The sequence below is a fragment of the Hippocampus comes genome, unplaced genomic scaffold, assembly GCF_001891065.2.
Source record: "Hippocampus comes isolate QL1 unplaced genomic scaffold, H_comes_QL1_v1.1 scaffold51, whole genome shotgun sequence".
Lineage (NCBI taxonomy): Eukaryota > Metazoa > Chordata > Actinopteri > Syngnathiformes > Syngnathidae > Hippocampus > Hippocampus comes.
In genome coordinates this window covers 2,486,071-2,504,632 of record NW_017805497.1, presented here as the reverse complement: position 1 = coordinate 2,504,632, position 18,562 = coordinate 2,486,071, and the positions used below count along the sequence as shown (strand labels likewise).

The window sequence follows — 18,562 nt, the reverse complement described above, 5'->3', positions numbered from 1 at the left end:
ACAAGATGGCATTTCAGAGAAAGTGAGCAACATTCTGTTAATAGATAACAAAATAAATAAAGAAATATATATATATATATATATATACACACACACACAGATAGAGAGATGAAAATCCATTCATCCATCCATTTTCTAATCCGCTATCCCAGCTGTCCTCGGGCAGGGCGCACATAGACGAACAACCATCCGTGCTCACAATCACTCTTAGGGATAATAGAGATTGTTCCGTATACTTGCCATGCATGTTTTTGGAATGTGGGAGGAAACCGGAGTACCCGGAGAAAACCCACGCAGGCTACGCGACACATATTTTACCACGCATAATTTATAACTGACCTTTCAGAATAAAATTTCACCTGTTGCTGAACCTAACCCTTAATTCATAAATATTACAAAACACAATATGAATGCCATATCGTTACGAAAACCTGTGAAATGACAGCAGATAACAGAATCAGCACAAAATATATATATATATGGAAATGTTTCCTTGCATCCCTGATGAATAAATTCAGTAAATATTTGTTGATCAGTTTAATGAATTAGTTGTCAATTCATCATTGCGCTTCAACAGTGTCTTGTCACACTTACCGTAAAACAAAGAGAAATACACTTTGTGTATTTCAAACAACCACGAAGCCTGACAGCGGTCCATTTAGCTTAATGGCAGCAATGCAAAAGGCCATCGGGGTAACAAACAGCATCTACTTGGTTGTGTTTATCCAACGCTTTCAGCACATCAACACGGGTAGACAAACGATATGACTAGTACTGCCGCTGACTGAGTTCCCTACAGGAGTTGTAATACTCTTCTTTGTTTGGGTCCGCAAGACTACTGTACCGCCCCCAGGTGGACAAGTTACAGACGTCGGAAGCGGCCACAAATACAGTACAGGATTCAGCATGATGCGCTATTTATTTTTTGGGATTCTATTTAATTTTGTTACTGAGGTGCAATCGATTACTTGATAACTAATTAGTTATCAAATTAATCACCAACTATTTTCAGAATCCTTTAGTCATTTAGAGACATTGTTCAAATCCTCAGAATTCCAGCCACTTCACAGTAAACATTCAGATTTCTGTCATCCTCCACAAAAGTAGACCGATTAGTATATATATATATATATGTATATACACACACACACACACACACACACAAAACAAACTTTTTGTCCACCTCAGCCCAACATAGCAGCTAATCAACAGTATGATGCTTTGCGCCCCGAGCCACTCGGAGCATAAAATGACTGGCCAAGCCTATTTCTTTGTCACTGCTTTTATTGTGTACAAAAGTCATACAGGTATTGTTTTTTTTCCCCAATATCGTGAGCTTTTTTTTTCTTTGTTATAACAATATAGTGACTCTTTGTACAGTAACTGTCTCAGTATAACTTTCCGCTCTCCTGAGCATAGTTTCTCTTCCACCGTGCTATTATAGACTGTCCAAACAATACAGAGAGGGAAATGTGTGCTGCTTTTCAAACAGTATGTGATGAAGACAAATGTTTTCATATCACAATATATTGTAGGGATAAAAAAAATAATCCAATACTGTGCAGCCTGTATTTGTGTGCTTTCCTTTTTTCCCCCAGTTTGTCATTTTGTATTGCCCTTGGTCATATTAAGCCATTATAAACTTAGACTCACTACACTGATTGACCATATTGCCGCCGTCAGTTGCCCCCAATCACCCGTGGATTACAGTAACTCTTAATGCTTCTTATTTCAGATGATACCAAGTTTTATCGTGCTCCATCGTCGTCAGCTAAGTCACTAAGCCTTTGTGCTCAGTATGTTGGCCATCCTGCTGTTACGCATAAACAAATACACACATGCATCACGCACACACTTTCTGGGATGTCATTTCTGAAACTTCTAAAGCAAACCCGGTTGCCCTTTACTGCAATTACAAGCAGTGATGTAATAGAATCCTGAAAACAATGCAAAGATAATTATCTTCATAATTGCAGCCGCATACAAAAGTACTCTTGCATCATGATACCCAACAATGTAGTAAAAGAGCTTGAAAGGTACTTTAATGGGATCATTACGTGACCATCATAATTTCAAATGGCTTTTCAGTGAAAACAAAAAAAAACAAAAAATTGTCTTGAAGGAAGACACAATATCTGTGTTCATGTACATGTATATGGATTTTTGCTGTGGCTGTTTTGAAGGCTACGATGACTGAATGCAAAGGTGGTTTGGCCGAGATCACTGTTTGCTTCAGCAGATGTTCGCAACCATGACAAACCCCTGTGGAACAGATTTGACCTGGATTTACATGTTGTTGTCAGGCTAATACACAAGGGAGAAAAATATTACTTTGAGCTCATGTGCTAACCAGCACCTCCTAAAAGGTAAACCTTTTCAGAGGTGCACCCTACTTTGGGTTGGGATCAGAATGCTTTTAAAAGTGAGAGGGCTCGCTTAATCCCTGGTGAGGTGCAGCACTGAACATTACCAAGGATTAGTGCGGGATATTCTGACTGAATGCATTAGAGGTATATTAGATAGCTCCGTGATGGAGCAACGACTAATGCACCAGACTCTGAATTACAGTCTAATCTGCATTTAATTGTCCAGAGTTTTGATGTAATAATGGTATTATCTAATGCAGGGGCTATAAGAAAAACAACAGGCAGGGAAAATGGAACAGGCACTGTCAGTTACAGATTTGGACCATTATGCAGCCTGTTGACCTGAAGAGATGATTTGGACCTCCATCATTACAACTGAGAGCTTAGCAACAGTCAGCAAATGTCAAGCGTGCAGTAACAGAGCTTTCACAATTGAATTGGTTGGTGATATTGTTGTTATTTTATGTTAAATGTTCAGTCTAGTGCTTTGTTGCAGCTTCAGCTGTTGTGAAAGCACTGTATAAATAAAGATGATGTCATTTTGTTGTCTTGTTTGGTCACTCTGGCATTTTCACTTCCTCGATTACGGTCCCTCACACAAGATTTTACACTCAAGTTGATGGAGCCTTGCAGTCTACTGCCCCATATTGCGGCACACACTTCGAAGTGCAGCTAAGAGCTGTCTCTAATGGAGACATTTTGAAAAGCAGTTAAAAACACATTTTTGTGAGCTAGTATTTTTATCATCTAGAGGATCTTTTGAGTCCTCTGAAATGCAAGTTCATTTGTCATGTCTGCAGCATGTCTTTCGTTTGCATTCAAGTTTCAGCATTGTGTAGAAGGATCCAGACATCCCTTAAATGTGGAATTTTGCTTTTAAAATTTCAGACAATGCAAGTAAATGTGTCCATCTATTTGCAGCTGTGTGAACACTACATTTTTCTTTTTACGATACTATATTTATTTTTTTGCCTGACGGACTTCTACTCCACACTTCAGCCCATGTATCATTACTATGGTGAAAATGAATGAGTTTGCGTTGACTTACAGTGTGCGCCCCTAAAATTTCAGGTTCGAGTCCACTGTGCTTCTAGAAAACAAAGTTAGTCTGGAGCCCTGCATCATGTACAGTGGGTGTCCCCAACCAACTGGCAGTGGACTAGCATTGGGTCGAAGGCCAATCGATACAGAGAGAATGCCCAAAAAATATTTTATTGATCATCAGTCAGAAAGAAATTTGATTTTGAAAATAAGATGCATTTGCCTGAAAGCACCACAAAACAGTCACTCATCTTGGTCACTCAATACGGAAAAAAAGTAAGCCTAAAAAAATCGGCAGCCCGACTTAAAGTTATTGCGAGTATACTCGACAATGAAATCAACAAAATTGCTCCGGCACGCGGAACCCAAGCAATGAAACACAAACCTTGGTATTTTTTGGGGGGGGGGGGGGGGGATTATGCTGGTTACTTATTTTGGTTACTTAGCTATCCTGTACTCCTAAATTTGAGGATGTGATTCTTTTAGCAGAAATGTACTGTATGTACCTACTCCTGCTTGGCTTGGAAAGGGCTGTTGTCCTGGTAGCAGTTTGGCATTGATTTTTTTTTTTTCTGGTGTAGCTACCCCTCCTGGATGTCAGTGATAAGACTATAAATCTCATCATATGCATCCCTGATTGCCTTTTTGGCTTCTGCAGTGTTTTATACCCATTGACCCCTTTCTCATTTAATTTAATGCATCCATGATCCAAGTTTTAGTAGTTAAAGCTATCCGAATGATACAGTAACCTTAAATAGCCTTAGCTAATCTTTTCTAATCTGGTGGGGCTTGTTTTCATTTACATTTGAATGGATTGGCCAGAGAATGTTCAGTATCAAATCAAAAAGTAAAAATCCCTACTTCCAATTTCTCAATGTTCAAGTTGGATTATCTAGAATGCCTTGCATTGATTGACGACTTCACCTTGAAGTTACTGTACATCCTCAATGCTTTGCTGGATGTTTGCGGTTACATCACATTCTTATAGATTCTGTCCAAGTGCTTTTCTGTTAACATACAATAATGTTTTCCAGCCAAGGACCCAAAGTGAGTCCCGTGCTTCTTTAGGATATGAAACTGAAAGTCACTGACGATTAAAGGTGAAACAAATTACAAACCTGAATGGTGTATGCATGTTGACTTAAACCGGTGAAACCATTATACAATACCAAGGGAGTTTCTTTTAGTCAAGACTTCATGTTTACTGGACGTAAATTCCTTTGAACTGATATGAGGGTGAAAATGTAAAAATGAACAGGAAAACACATACAGTTACATAAATCGGCACCTCAGAACAGAATCACTCTTGGTGTACCTGTCCTTTCAGAGTATTTTTTTCACTTATGTTCAGACAAATCACAAGGAGAGAGGTTGCGAACCACAAGTCAGCAGTTGATCCTGCCAGACTGTCGAAACGCACACAAAAGCACAGAAAAATAAATGACTCCAAATGCCTGCTTAATCCTGCTGTTTCGCAAAGTGCATTTTAATCCAAGACAAAATATTTTAATTGACCTTAGAAAAAATTCTAAATGGTGAACGCAGCGGTTAAATTGTCCTTTGGCTGTCTGACTCACAGTTCTGACGTTCAGGGTTTGAATCTCAGCTTCAGCCCACAGGGGGAGTTTACATGTTCTCCCTGTGCTTGAGTGAGCTTCCGGTCTTTCTCCCACATTGAGGAGTCTAAATTGTCCAGAATTGTGAATGTGAGTTTAAATGGTTCTGTGTCTCACGGCCTGCAAATTGACTTGCTACTGGTTCACAGTGTACTCTGGCATGGTCTAAAAACACTCTACGCCAGGTTAGATTAATTGAAGTGTCATATGTTGTTTGTCAAATTCTGTTGGCCCAAAACTCGTTGTATCTCTGTTGCAAACTGCCGATGATACGCCAAACTGTGAATATCTGGTTCGTCCACTTATCTGTCCTGTCTTTCCTGAAAATTCTGGTCAAACACAGCATTATGACAAGATTCAAGTCATTCAACTTTGGTGATCCCATTGTATTTTCCATGCATATGTATGAATATAATTGACTAGCAATAAATCCAGGATGTACCCCGCCTCTTGCCCAATGCTATCTGAGATTAGCTTAGTCAGAGGTGATAAGCGATATGGAAACTGGATGGAAGTGGATGAAGCGATGGATGTATTAATATAAGGCCTGGGTTATAAAAATAAAATGCCCTAAATGCCACCGATCCCTTAATTTGGATCCGGCCCAAAACGTAATGGATGCTGCTTTGATCCAAGGCTCACCTTTGCATTCCTGCACTTGAAACTTGGCAGACACAAATCAGTGACATCACAACCGCTTTTGGCAGCAGTAACAAACTGTTCAGGAGCCGTTTGCACTCCATTAACTACATTTAACTAACATTTCGTCACATCTGATCAATGAAATTACCGACCACGTCACATTGGACCAATGAAACTGTTCGAGTCCGCCCTCATACTGAATATTCATCAGCTGTTTGCGGATGGGGTGCGGATGCGGGCTGTAACAGACAAATGCAGAAAATTTGTGTGTGTGTACACAGCTGTTTCTACGTACAAGCTTGCTCAGATTTATTGTTTCAATTGTAAGGTTTGCTTTTATTGTGTTTTAATTTTAAATTGTGAACTGTGTGATAGGAAATAGTAAGCGCATTTTTGTTCCACAATGCCTGTGCCCCAGTGCATAAAGGGTGGTGGGGCGCGGGGGTCCTCCGATACAACTTTTTTCACTTTCGATATGATACCAATATCGTAACCTGTTCGCTAGATCTTTTGAGATGAACAAGAACAGAGGTAGAGAACCACCAGATCCTCTCTCAGGTCCATCGACGATTTTGCTCCAGACAAAGACAAAAACAGACACACTAAAGTCTGAGTGAAAGTCTTCCTGGACATGTGGAAGGTGTCATACTTGATATTTTCCTCCATTTTCACCTTGTGTAATTATAATTTAATGGTCTACTCTTATTCAATGACAACAAATACCACACATTACTAAATTGTGGAGCACTTAGTAATTGTTTCCAGTTGTCAAATAAACCAGTTTTTGTATGTGTTGGCCAGGAGCCCGCTACAACAGAGCTTATTCATCAAAACAAACATTTCCTCAGCTGCTTAGCCTGCAGGCAACATCTTGAGCAAAGACGCTTGTGAATGTTAACTTTCTTTTTGTCTCCATGCTGATGAATTCAGATGCTGTGAACACTTTCTTCATGTGCAGTTTCAGCAAGGAACAAAGATGCTGGATGTAGATTTGACATGTAACAGTAGTCATAAAGTGCCTGCTCAGGTTTCTGATATTACACTTCATAAAATTACATGTGGCGAATTCCTCGAACAACCCCCTTTCCTTTTATCATCCATTCATTTCCCCACTGGCCTCGCTCCGTGTTTCATTGAGCTGCAGCGTCAGCGATTACACTCAGCGTAAACATAAAACACACATTCATCTTTGTAGCTCTCGCAGCTAATGACTATGGACGTTGCGGCCATAAATGTGCTGGCCACAGTCTCCCGTTAGCTTGTTTATGAAGTCCTTTGACTGGCATGGCCATATCCTCATCGTCATTGTGGCTCATTTTTATTAGCCATAACATAAAATTTGGCATTTTGTTGGAATAAATGTAATTCTGTTATCCCATATTTACTCTCTGTGTAACTTTAAAACCTGTTTCAGAGTGAAACCTTGCAAATACCTAATATACAATGGGGCAGGTTGATCATGGGAGACTTGTCAGACCGGGAGAGCCCAGGCTGCTCCTGTTCTAGCTTTTAAGATAATATCTTTTTGTTAAGTTAACGGCTTCTGATGAAATTAACTGTTGCTTGTGAGAAGATAACATCAACCTTAGGACACCATGTGAGGGACATTCCAAGCTGTGTTCGTGGACCACCGACGTCCAGCAGAAGCTGTCTGATCACCTCAGGAATGAACTGTGTGTTCTCATTGAAACTCTCCTTTACTGAAACTGTTGTGGAATGTGAAAATACTCCCCACACCCATTAGAAGATCGTGCATCAGGAACATCCTTCCAATAAATGCAAGGAGACAAACGCGGTCTCTTCAGAGTTGCCCCGGAACCCGTAACGGTTTACATGGCAGAGCCAGCTGGAGAGCTGCTCCGAGATTGTGAACCGAGACATGTTTTAGTGCACTCTCTCTTGCAAGAAAGACAACCTGCCTCCTGAGTCTTCCTGTTCCTGATGTGTTCTTAGCATCAGATTACCAGCATTAACCTAGCATATTTAAAAAAAAAAAAAAAATATATATATATATATATATATATATATATATACACACACACACACACACACACACACACACACACACACACACACACAGCTACATCTTCCTTAGGGGATGTGTATGACTGGCAGATAATAAGGAAATAGTAGTTTCTTTTCTTTTCACCTGCGGTCCAAGAGAATACCTTCTGGGTTGTGTGTGTTGTAATGTCATTTAAAAGGTGAACTTTGCTTCGGGTGGTGGTTAGATGCCGATGCTTTTGAGTTTGTGTGTACTCTGATGCGGCAGGCATGTAAAGGTCTATTGTACATTGACTAAAAAAAGGCATTTGTTCAGCGGTGTACTTCCTTATCGTGTAACGATTGCAAAGGAAAGATTACGGTTAGAGAGAAACAGGCACACAAAATTAAAAAAAAAAATCACAAAATCACTTGCAACATATTTAATGTGTTTTTCCGGGTCTTCTGGACTACAATTTTATGTTTCATTTTACGGCTTGTTTTTTTTCTTACCAACTAAGGCCATGTCCATATGTACAAAAAAGCTGGGTTTTAAAATAATCTTTTCCTGCATGAAAACGCATTGGTCTGTTCTCAGACATGTTTATTATCAACCGGAAGCCTAAAAAAAGATAAGAGGGGCCTATGTCGCATTGTAACCCAGTCATTCCTTAATATAGGGCGTCATAATCCAATAACATTCAGAGCGACTTGCGAAGAGGCACACTTTCGTAAAATACAGCTGACAAAAGATTGACTTGGTCGGTCCATCAAACCATTATCTATAAAAAATGTATCTCATTAGGGGTTCGGGTGAGCTGCAGCCTATCCCTCGCTGACTTTGGCGAGACAAAGGCTTCGCACTTGACAGATCACAAATCAGCTGCAAAGCACATCTAGACAAACAGCCTGTCATACTAAACATTCACACCTTTGGACATTTTAGATTCTTCGGTGAAAATAACATCCATATTTTTGAATGTGGTAAGCCGGAGGAGTATGTGGAGCAAAACCAGGCAAGCACAGTGAGAATATGCAAACTCGAATTAGAAAGCCAAAGCCATTTGTATAAAAGCATTTAAAAAGTAAACTTTGTTTAATACATTATTTCCTATGGGAGCAATTGTTTGAAAATCCGGAGAAATGAAAGGTGCGTCATCACCCTGTCTAGCTAGTCTTTGTTAGAGGTTGTACTCTACATACCGTTTTTACTTACTACTTACTTTCCAACACCATGTGGCGTTGCTTACTTCTCATTCACATAACCCAGGCCATTTGATATCCCGATAATGATATACCACAATATATTTTCAGGAGAAGTGAGCAGATAGCGGCTTCTTTTCAGACGACCCCATTTCAGGCGAGGCGAGAGCCAGCATGAGGTCATCCGTCACCTTCTCACGGAGCTGTAATTTTAGCCACGTCAACCTCATCTATCTCCTCGTTCGGCCCCCTCTTTCTGCTGCCCCCTTTGACTGCCATCACGACACTGAGAGCAGGCTGCCGTGTGCGTCTCTTTTGAGGCTTTCAACAGGGCAGGATAATATGTTTGGGTCTGGATGTGCATCTGCTACCGATGACCTCATGGTTGAGAGACAAAGCCGTGTTCCTTAATCTTGTGGAAGGTCCATTGTCATAAGCTGTGTGTCACTCTATGAATGACTTGCTGTTCTGATGTGCAAGTTACCGTATTTTTGGAACGTAAGTCGCTCCGGAGTATCAGTCCCACTACTCCAAAAAAAAAAAAAAAAAAAAAGGCATCATGAAGAAGAAAAAAAAAGCATATGTGGCTCAGGAGTCACATTATTGAAATGTATTTTTTTTTCCTTTTAAATGATCTGTGCACCTTTTATTGTAACATCCAATGCTCCAATTCCAGATAAAATTTAATGCTTTAACTTTGTGATACTTTGTTGTTTGGGGAAGGCCATTTTCTGTTCCAAGTGCACAAAGCATGGTCAACAAAAGAGTTAATACGTTTGTTGCCTGGCACCATGACATCAAACCTCTTTGCGTTGAATTATGATGATCTCCATATAGTCTACGACTGGTATACCTATAGCTTTGCAGTATAACAGAAATGAGCTCAGCAATGTCAAAGAAATCACGATAGAAAATAGTTGCAAAACATTCCATCCTTGTATTTATCATTTATTATTATTTTTACCATCTGTTCTACTGTCACTCCAACAAAACCAACTTCACATTTCACTAATGTGCTCTTGAATTTCCATAAAACACCGCCCATTTCCTGATGTATAATCAGACAGTATATCCTTCACAACATGTTCCCTTTTCCTGCCCTCCCTCGATTGGTTGTTATTTTGTGAGACAGGAAGTTGTCCGATGATATTGCCATGAGTGTGAGAATCCAGCTCCGCGCCATTACTGATAAAGGGGAAAATAAACATGACTTATGCATACTCATACAGAGTTAACTCAAGATTTTCAGTGGGTTTTGAGAAGGAATGAGTGAGTATCTGTATTGGCTAGATACCGGCCTGATTTCAATGTATGATTCAATGATGATTTTAACAGCACTCCCTTACTTTGGAGCGTCTCCCCTTCCATCTGTGGTGACATTTCTCAAAACCGCAGAGAAACTTGTTTGAGCTCTGGTTGGGTACCGGCACGAGTTGCTTACTTTTTCATGTGCCAATCATCCTGTTGAAATGCTCTTGCTCAGTTGTGTCGTTCAGAATTTGTGACAAATGTGCTTCCAGGTTAGCAGATTTGGACAGAGAAACTAGATCAAATAAGGGAATTTTGGTCTACATGGCGATGTAGTGATATGGAGCATGCACACACTTCTACACAAATCTAACTCCGTAATTACACTTTAACATAATTTTCCTCTCCTTTCCCTTTCACCCTCAGAGTATCCACAGGGGATATTACATTTTTATCTTTCTTTTCCTCATTTGTCATGTCTGAGCCAATTATTTTCCTCTGTCTCCCTCTACTTTTGCAGCATGCATAATCTATGCCGTCTCCCTTGTGCCTGTATCCTTCCAATCATGTGCCTTTTTTAAAATCGTCTTGTAGTTATATTTGTTTTCCTCCCCAACAAAACTTAATCAGCTATTACTCTGTATTTTTAGCGACAGTTTCTCAACGGCTGTGAAATGAAACATTGTGAATGGGTGACACATGTCCTGTGCGCCTAATCCTAATGTCTTATGTTATTCTTCAGTTCAACAAAAACAATAAAACTGTAAGTCTCTAAACCAGTGGTTCTTAAACCCCGCCCCCCCCCAGGGGTTCGGTGAATCGGTCTCAGGGGTTCGACGGAGCCTCTGCCATGGAGGTTAAGACACACCCGACTCAAGATGTCAATTTGGTTCGGTACCTCTAACAAGGTTAAGAACCACTGCTCTAAACTATCGACTGCAAACTAGGTGAGACTGAATCAAGGAAGTGGTCCTCCACGTTCAGCATCAATTGCTTTTGGAGACACTAATCAACTAAAAATAATCGACATTGTTCATGACAATCAACTCTTTGACGATTGTGTTTATCCCTCCAAAAAATAAATTGTGTATAACGCTCATTCCTCTGTGGTCATTCGCTTTGGCACACTTCGCTAATAGCTAGCATGCCAAGTAAGAAGAAAAGTGTGATTTTTTTTTTTCTTCTTCCCCCATTCCCTTACTTAATCAACACCTACATTACCCAAGATTTGTGAGCTCTTTGTGGCTATTATTCGTAAGACTTCTATGATTAGACAGTCATTGTTTCACTGTCTGACTACCTGGAAATTATGTGGATTAATTTTTGATCAAGGCAGCCTGACCCCCATTGATTCCAAGCTTGTTTTAATGGCGGGGTGTGCAAGACTAGCTGAGCTTCACACATTAGTGTGGCCTTTCTACTGTACATGATGCAGGCTGTCTGCAAATAATTTCGGGAATGTGTAGAGGTTTATACTTGGAAATTAAGAGTGAATGACTTTGGACAGGCATTTATCTTTTTTTTTTTTTTTTTTGCTCAGCTGTTAAAACAACCCTCACCCTAACAGTTATTTTTAAATGTTATTATTAATTGGATTGGAGGTCCTCTTTGTTCATGTTCCGAACTCCTGTTTCAATTCCACTTAATAATGCTGGTCGGCGGAGTTCTGCCATAGTGAAGGTTTGCATAGATGTAGCCCAACTTTCTATATTTGATGGGATGTTGTGGTTCAATAAACTACAAACTTGTCAACATCATGGAAAAGAATGTTGTTGTATGTTAGGATGACGGCTGCCATTCGCACACTTGTCAAGTGCCCTTCCGGGCAGCGAAAACAAGAGCAGACATACTGTTTGTTGAATGAAATCGACAATTCTTTTTTAAGCTTTTGTTCAATGTATGGTAAACACAAAAGACTTCATAAATCCTGAATTAGCAGTCATGATACCAAGGATTTCTGTTTGCCATCATTATGTCCAAACCCCGAAGCTTTCAACCCAGTGAGTTATTCAGCATCTTGGCACCAGTGGACAGAAATAAAGCACTGCAGGCTTTCTGGAGGTGTCACAAGTAATAAAAACCAGAATGCTGCCAATGAGCAAAACTATTCTTCTCCAAAATAGAGCAACAGTGTTTTATATTTATTAGGCTTCGTCAGGGAATGCAATTTATAGCATGAGTAATAGCAGGGGCATTATCAAGGCTTGGCATCTTTGGCTTCATTTGCAGCCAGAACTCAGTGCAATCGATCTACTGTGCATACTTAGTGATACATTGGCGCTGCGACCTACAAAGATGTTAAAAACTTATGGAATTATAATTGATTTTTCATTTTATCTTATTTTGTGGCTGGTATGAGAAGATGTTACAAATCACATATTTGTACTGGTAATCATTCACATTTTTGGTCTTATGTGTTTGTGTCATGAGAAGATGATATAAAAAGCTACTGGGTTGCGGCTTGAATAATAAAAATTGCTGTAAGTGTGGCAGTGTTAGCCAAGAGGCTATTTTTCATCTCTAGTCCCTGGATAAATAATAAAAAAAGTCACTCTTAAGCACAGAATATAAAAGAAGAATATAAAGTTGTTCAACATGTTTAAATATTTAGGAAAATAATATATAATATTAATGTGAACAGAAAGAACATTCAGTATGCCCTACACTGACTAGGTATTGCATCAGTGCAATGGTACCTTGACTTAGGAGTGTCCCAAAAATTCAAGTTTTTCAAGTTTAGATTTTTATGGTATGCGCTGTGAGCCAAAATTTGAATCACACGTGAACTTCAAATGTGCCGCCGCTTGAGCGAAGTTTAAAAAAAAAAAAAAAAAAAAAAAAAAAAAAAAAAAAGGCAGGCGACAGTTGCCAATGTTCTTTCAGCCATTCATTGAACGGGACAGAAAGTCAAACGAAAGATCCAAAATGAAAACATGCTCTGGACCTCGTTCACCTGGCAATGCACTTCAAAGGCACATCATCCAAAAATACCGCAGCGTTTTTGCTTGATGACATTTTATAAAAAGATTTCATTTCTTTACATTCGCTTCGCGTTTTTATATTGACGTGTTACAATACAGAGGCCCAAATCTGAAAAGCGTCCGAATGAACCGCTTCCTTTGTTTCATCATTCTCATTTCTATTAAACGTCTGCAAGAGCAGAAAGAAGCAGACTGATTAATGAGGACGCTAAATCAGAGGAGCCCAGGCGATTTACTCAATCTGTCAACAGTTCTTTTTTGAGAAGAACTGCACTGAATCAAGATATAGTGATTAATAAGAGCTGTGGGTGACCAGTATTCTTATCTTTTGCTTCCAAGAAAACCTGCATCGTGTATGAGCATCATCTACTTACAGTGGAATAATGAAATGTTGTTGCTGCTGTAGCAGTTAGCGATAAGATGAAATCATAGGTGGGGATGTCAATCAGGAACTCTTTGAGGTCAAAATCCAATGTTATTATGAGATATAGCACCTCCCCCTCCGCTACATAATTTAGATTAGCACTCAATGTTTTTTTTTTGAGACTCTTGTATTTGGCCGTTAATGCAAAATCACTGGGTGATTTATGTGAATCATTGATCCCAACTGTGACACAGAAAGCTCAGTTTGATGGAGATGTCCCTCGGTGTCAGTCAATTATTGATGAGGATAAAAATTGATTCATTCATCAGCAACATACCATGTTGCTCTGCTAATGGCTGAATTGTTTGAAACGCTGTAGATAACTTCAACTCACCACAAGGAGGAATAACAACATTGTGGTGATGTCGTTTGCCTGAAAGATTTCAGCTCCCTTTTTTTCCCATATTGTTTATTGTTGCCGTCTTTACATTCCAGAAGCAAGAATTTAAATCATAGTCATTTCAAACTTTTTCCATTGTGGAAGTGAGAAAATGCAAGTAAGTTCCTGCCTCATGGTGCAGTCAGTGTATCCTGCAAAGAGTCGACTGGCTTTGCTCTGGATTATCTCTCCCTTCTTGGAATCCTGTTAAGTCTCCACCGTATCACTGAAGCTCTGTCTCAACAAGATTAAACTTGCTGGAATGCTCGCCAATTACAAAAGAAAAAGTCTTAGAAATCTTCTAGAAGTAAATAGATTTTGCTTTTGACAATTAACTGCCGTACATCCTTCTGTGCATCATTGACTGCGAGATCCGTCGGTACTTGACCCGGTTAGTGAAGATTACAATGACGGATGAAAAGCCACCTCCGTAAGTCCGTAATTTTTTTTTAAAGTTTCCCATCATTCATCAATTGTCAACAAAAATCCGTTAGTGGTAGACTGACGAACCTTTCGTCAGTACTAAAAACAATTAACATCGCCTAGTGTCTGCAAACTGCAACCACTCGTCACCGAAAATTCATTTGTGCATCACTACTCATGCCCACTTAAATCTCTGAAAATATCAAAAAGATCACCACAATATTGAGAAATGTATGGACATTAAACATTTTTTTTTATAGTGAGCTCCTAAGAGGAAATGGCCAATCACCGCCATGAAATCCAAAATATTGGGATGATAGCTTTTATATTTTCAGAAGTTGAAGTCGGCAGTTGTCCTGGCGTTGTGTTCTGATTTTTATAAGAATACTTTATTTATGATTTTCCACTCAAGGGAACATGTTGACTGTCAACAAATAAGCTGTTGAAAGTTTCCATCTTGAAATGTCCCTTAAGTTTAATATAGATATGAACAAGCCCTGTCCTTTGGGAAAGTGGTCATCATGGCTCTCATTCCTGTGTAGTTTGGCGAGATGGACGGCACAGTTGTTGTCTCTTTTGGTGGCATCTGTGCACCTCCGAACATGTCAATCACCTTTTTAATCTTATGCCCAATAACATTGACATGTCCTGTAGCTGTCACATAGTTGTCACATTTAGGTGCTTCCGAGCATTCTGTTCAGTTTCAACCACCTGAGTGCTAAATCCTGGAAATATAAATTATGAGACATTTTGAAAGAGTCAGTGAGCATGTTAAGAATTATATTGTGGTTGATTATGATGTACACACAGAGTTGTAAATAGTCAAAGAAGGATGCACGATCAGATGATATTTAGTTGCAGAGGTTCAACTGTTTTAGCTCTTAGCTCTGATAATGTTGATTGGTTGACGACAACAGCGCATACGCAAAACCCAAAAGAACCTTCCTGGCTCTTTGAGCTGCCCTCCTGGGACAACAAATGTTCCCGGCAGTCTCCTTTTCAACGACCATCACAGGGCCTGTAGCCAGGACAAATACACACATTTTTTTTTGTATTGCTGCTGGGTGATCTGCTCCATAAACATTTTTATGTCCTCATATCTGAACTGCTCGGCTTTTCGTCTTTTTGATTGTAAACACTCATATTGATTGATTTAAAAAGGTCAACGCTGATCATTTCTTTAAAATTGCTATTTTCTTGTCATAGTATTCCACACAATTAGGTTTCGTAAATGGATGAAACTTGAACCTCATAAATTGGTGTTTAACAGCCAAAATAATTGACGTACTGAGGAAGTGGTTGAAAAGAAAATATGAATGTATTTTTACATTAATTATTTATTTTGAAGCATTATTATCTTTAGTTTTTACATGTACCGGTATATAAAAACCAGGACTTCCAACTCAGCTTCAGCCAGACAATTAAGTTTAAAATGACTCCTATTCAAGCAAAATCTGAGTTCTTTTATTTGAAATGGTTTCTTTTGGCTCAAAATGTGTAAATTGTCTTATGTCAAAGATACTAATGATTCATTTGCATTTTATGTTTTTATATTGGATATGCCTTTATTGACAAAATAGAAGAATAATCTTAGAAGTGGCAAAAATGGAGTTTCATCCGCTCTTACGACTGTTTTGTATTATTTCCAGCCAAGTGGTAACAATTCACAAAATACAAAAAAAAAAAAAAAAAAAAAATCACTCCAACACAAGATTTGCCTATGAATAATTGTGGGCTTTACCGTACATAATTTCATAATGTATTCACTGAAAACTGGATTCAAAACAAAAGGTTTGAGTGTAAGCAGAGGGCAAGGCAATGTTTCATCGACTGTGTGATTTTGTACAGGAACGTAAAAGAAACCCTGCGGAATTAAATTCTCTCAAATCCATTTCCTCAAGCGTTCAACCTGCAAAAACATTGCTTATGCAAATGATTATGCTTGTATGTCTGCGCAAAATGACATTTCCCCCCCTCCAAATGGTCGTGGTGACTTGAATGTCTGGAAATATATTGTTGTCATATAAAACATCCAGTTCTCCATTAGTGTTCTCCCCTTGTTATTCATTGTAAATATTTAAACACAGGTTTAAGGACTTTGTTTTTACACCCTGCTCCTCCTGTTCTTTCAGCGCACTGCAAAAATATGGACATAAGTCTAAATAATCATACTACTCTACATGCTATAAAATACTGTATGACATGATGCTACATTGTACAATTGTGACTTTTGAGTAAACAAATAAGCAACAGTTAAGAACACACTGCAAGGGTTAGATAGTTGGTTTAGAGTCGACATAGTCGGCTTTATAGTGTCTCTACAGCTGCTTCAGGAATTTTGTTTATCTTTTCTATCTTTGGAAGAGGCAAGTTCCTATTCATAAATCACTTCCATTATGTTTTCTTGGGCTGTTAAGTGAATGTTTATAGGAGGAGTTGTGCAAAACCAGGGCTTGGCAACCACTCAATCGAAATGTTAGTGCAATGGCAGCCTGCCTATAAAAAAAAAAAAAAAAAAAAAAGTTTGATGAATTGGTGCTGGTTTATGCGCACATTATTACATTTTCATCCCCAAATTATTCGTGCCGTTTGTGAGGCCAAGATTTGGACAACTGTTATTTCCTGTTGCTCTGAGTTACAGTTTAGATGCAGTAGCAAGCTGAAAAGATCCGGACTGAAACAACAGTGAACATAGCCTCGAGCGTATATTGTTATTTTGTGTTTTTAAAGTCACTGGTGCCATATTACTGCTGTCATTCCCAGGCCAGTGACCATAGCTCAATAACATCGCCTCGGGTTCATTGTAAGCCAGGCTCCTTGGTTTCTTCCATAACTTCCTTGTGACTTGTTGCCTTGGAAACCCTGCTTGCTTCATCCCAGTTTGCCTTTTTAGCATTGAGTGTTTCAAACATTGTTAAAGTTTGGTCTAAATATATGGTGGGCTGTGTTAATCTTGCTGAACCTATAAACCTTTAGTTTATTACTGTCAAACTGTTTTCTCTGAGTGATTGTTTGGTCTCAAGGTTTAGTATTTCGGCAATTAAAATTGCTACTTCTCAAAGCCAGAAGGCCAAACAAATACCTACAACAGAAAAGGTGTTGTCTCACACACACACACACACACACACACACACACACACACACACACACACACACACACACACACACACACACACACACACAGGAAAAAAAAACCCAACAACAGCACTTCCCACATTAAATACTGTATCTCACCAAATGGTGGCATTCACTCTGTGTCTCATACAGATGGAAAAAATGTCACTTGCCATTATCTGCACTTCACTGAGCCATGGCCCCATGGCTTATTCCAACAAGTATTAGGAAACTGACCATATCTCATTACAGTGCGGTGTGATGACATTTGTTATTCTATGAGGGAAAAAAAAAAATCGTTATTCTGCGCATGAATAAAAATAAAATCTGCCAATGCCCTTGTTTGTCACCACTGACATGAATCTATTAAAATTAGCAGTGGCAATCTGACCCATGATTTTTTTTTTTTTTAAATACAGTCAAACCTCGGTTTTCGAACGTCTCTGTTCTCGAACAAATCGGTTTTCGACCAAAAATTTCGAGTTTTTTTATGCCTCGGATTACGACCGAAAATCGGTTCTCGACCAAACTTGATTCCTCTCGCCTTCCTTACACGAGGAAGTGACGCTTCCTCGGGTAGACGAGGAAGTGACGCTTCCTCGGATAGACGAGGAAGTGACGCTTCCTTGTGTAGCCTTCCATTGTGAGCAGACGTGTTCAATAAAGATTTTTTTTTTTTAAAAAGAGCGTGGTTTCGGTTTTCGAACAAATCGGTTTTCGAACAGCCTTCTGGAACGGATTATGGTCGAAAACCGAGGTATGACTGTATCCGGTACACCACGTTCCGGCCATAATGAAGTCGCATTCAGAGATTTACAGAACAATACAATCAGTGACAGCAGCTCTGCATATGATTAAACATGATTTGAGCAAATTTGTTATTTCAGAAGTGTGGATCAAACGGGAAGCCCTTTGCATGATTCAGTACCCAAGAAGTAGCTCTCAGTTTCGAAAATGTTGGTGATCCCTGGCCTATTGTGACTCATAGTCAAAATCAATAAGCATTGATTTTCAAACTGTCGTTTGACTCTCACCTGCTTTATAATTAATTGCGCCCAGAGGAAAAAATTGATTTGCTCAGTGGCAAATACCTCAAGATATCCGAACAAACCTGGTCCTGCAACTTGTATTATCCCCCAATT

General features: G+C 39.2%; 1 protein-coding gene and 1 long non-coding RNA gene across 2 annotated transcripts in view; both read left to right on the top strand.

The window, feature by feature from the left end:
• Nucleotides 1-18,562, top strand: part of LOC109519811 (protein kinase C alpha type) — a 91,648-nt gene that overhangs the window by 10,259 nt on the left and 62,827 nt on the right. The gene's annotated exons all lie outside the window — the stretch shown is intronic.
• On the top strand, nucleotides 957-17,413 carry LOC109519813 (uncharacterized). Its single transcript, XR_002169035.1, has 3 exons — nucleotides 957-1,115; nucleotides 8,824-8,828; nucleotides 17,403-17,413. It is a non-coding gene; the product is annotated as an uncharacterized LOC109519813 (long non-coding RNA).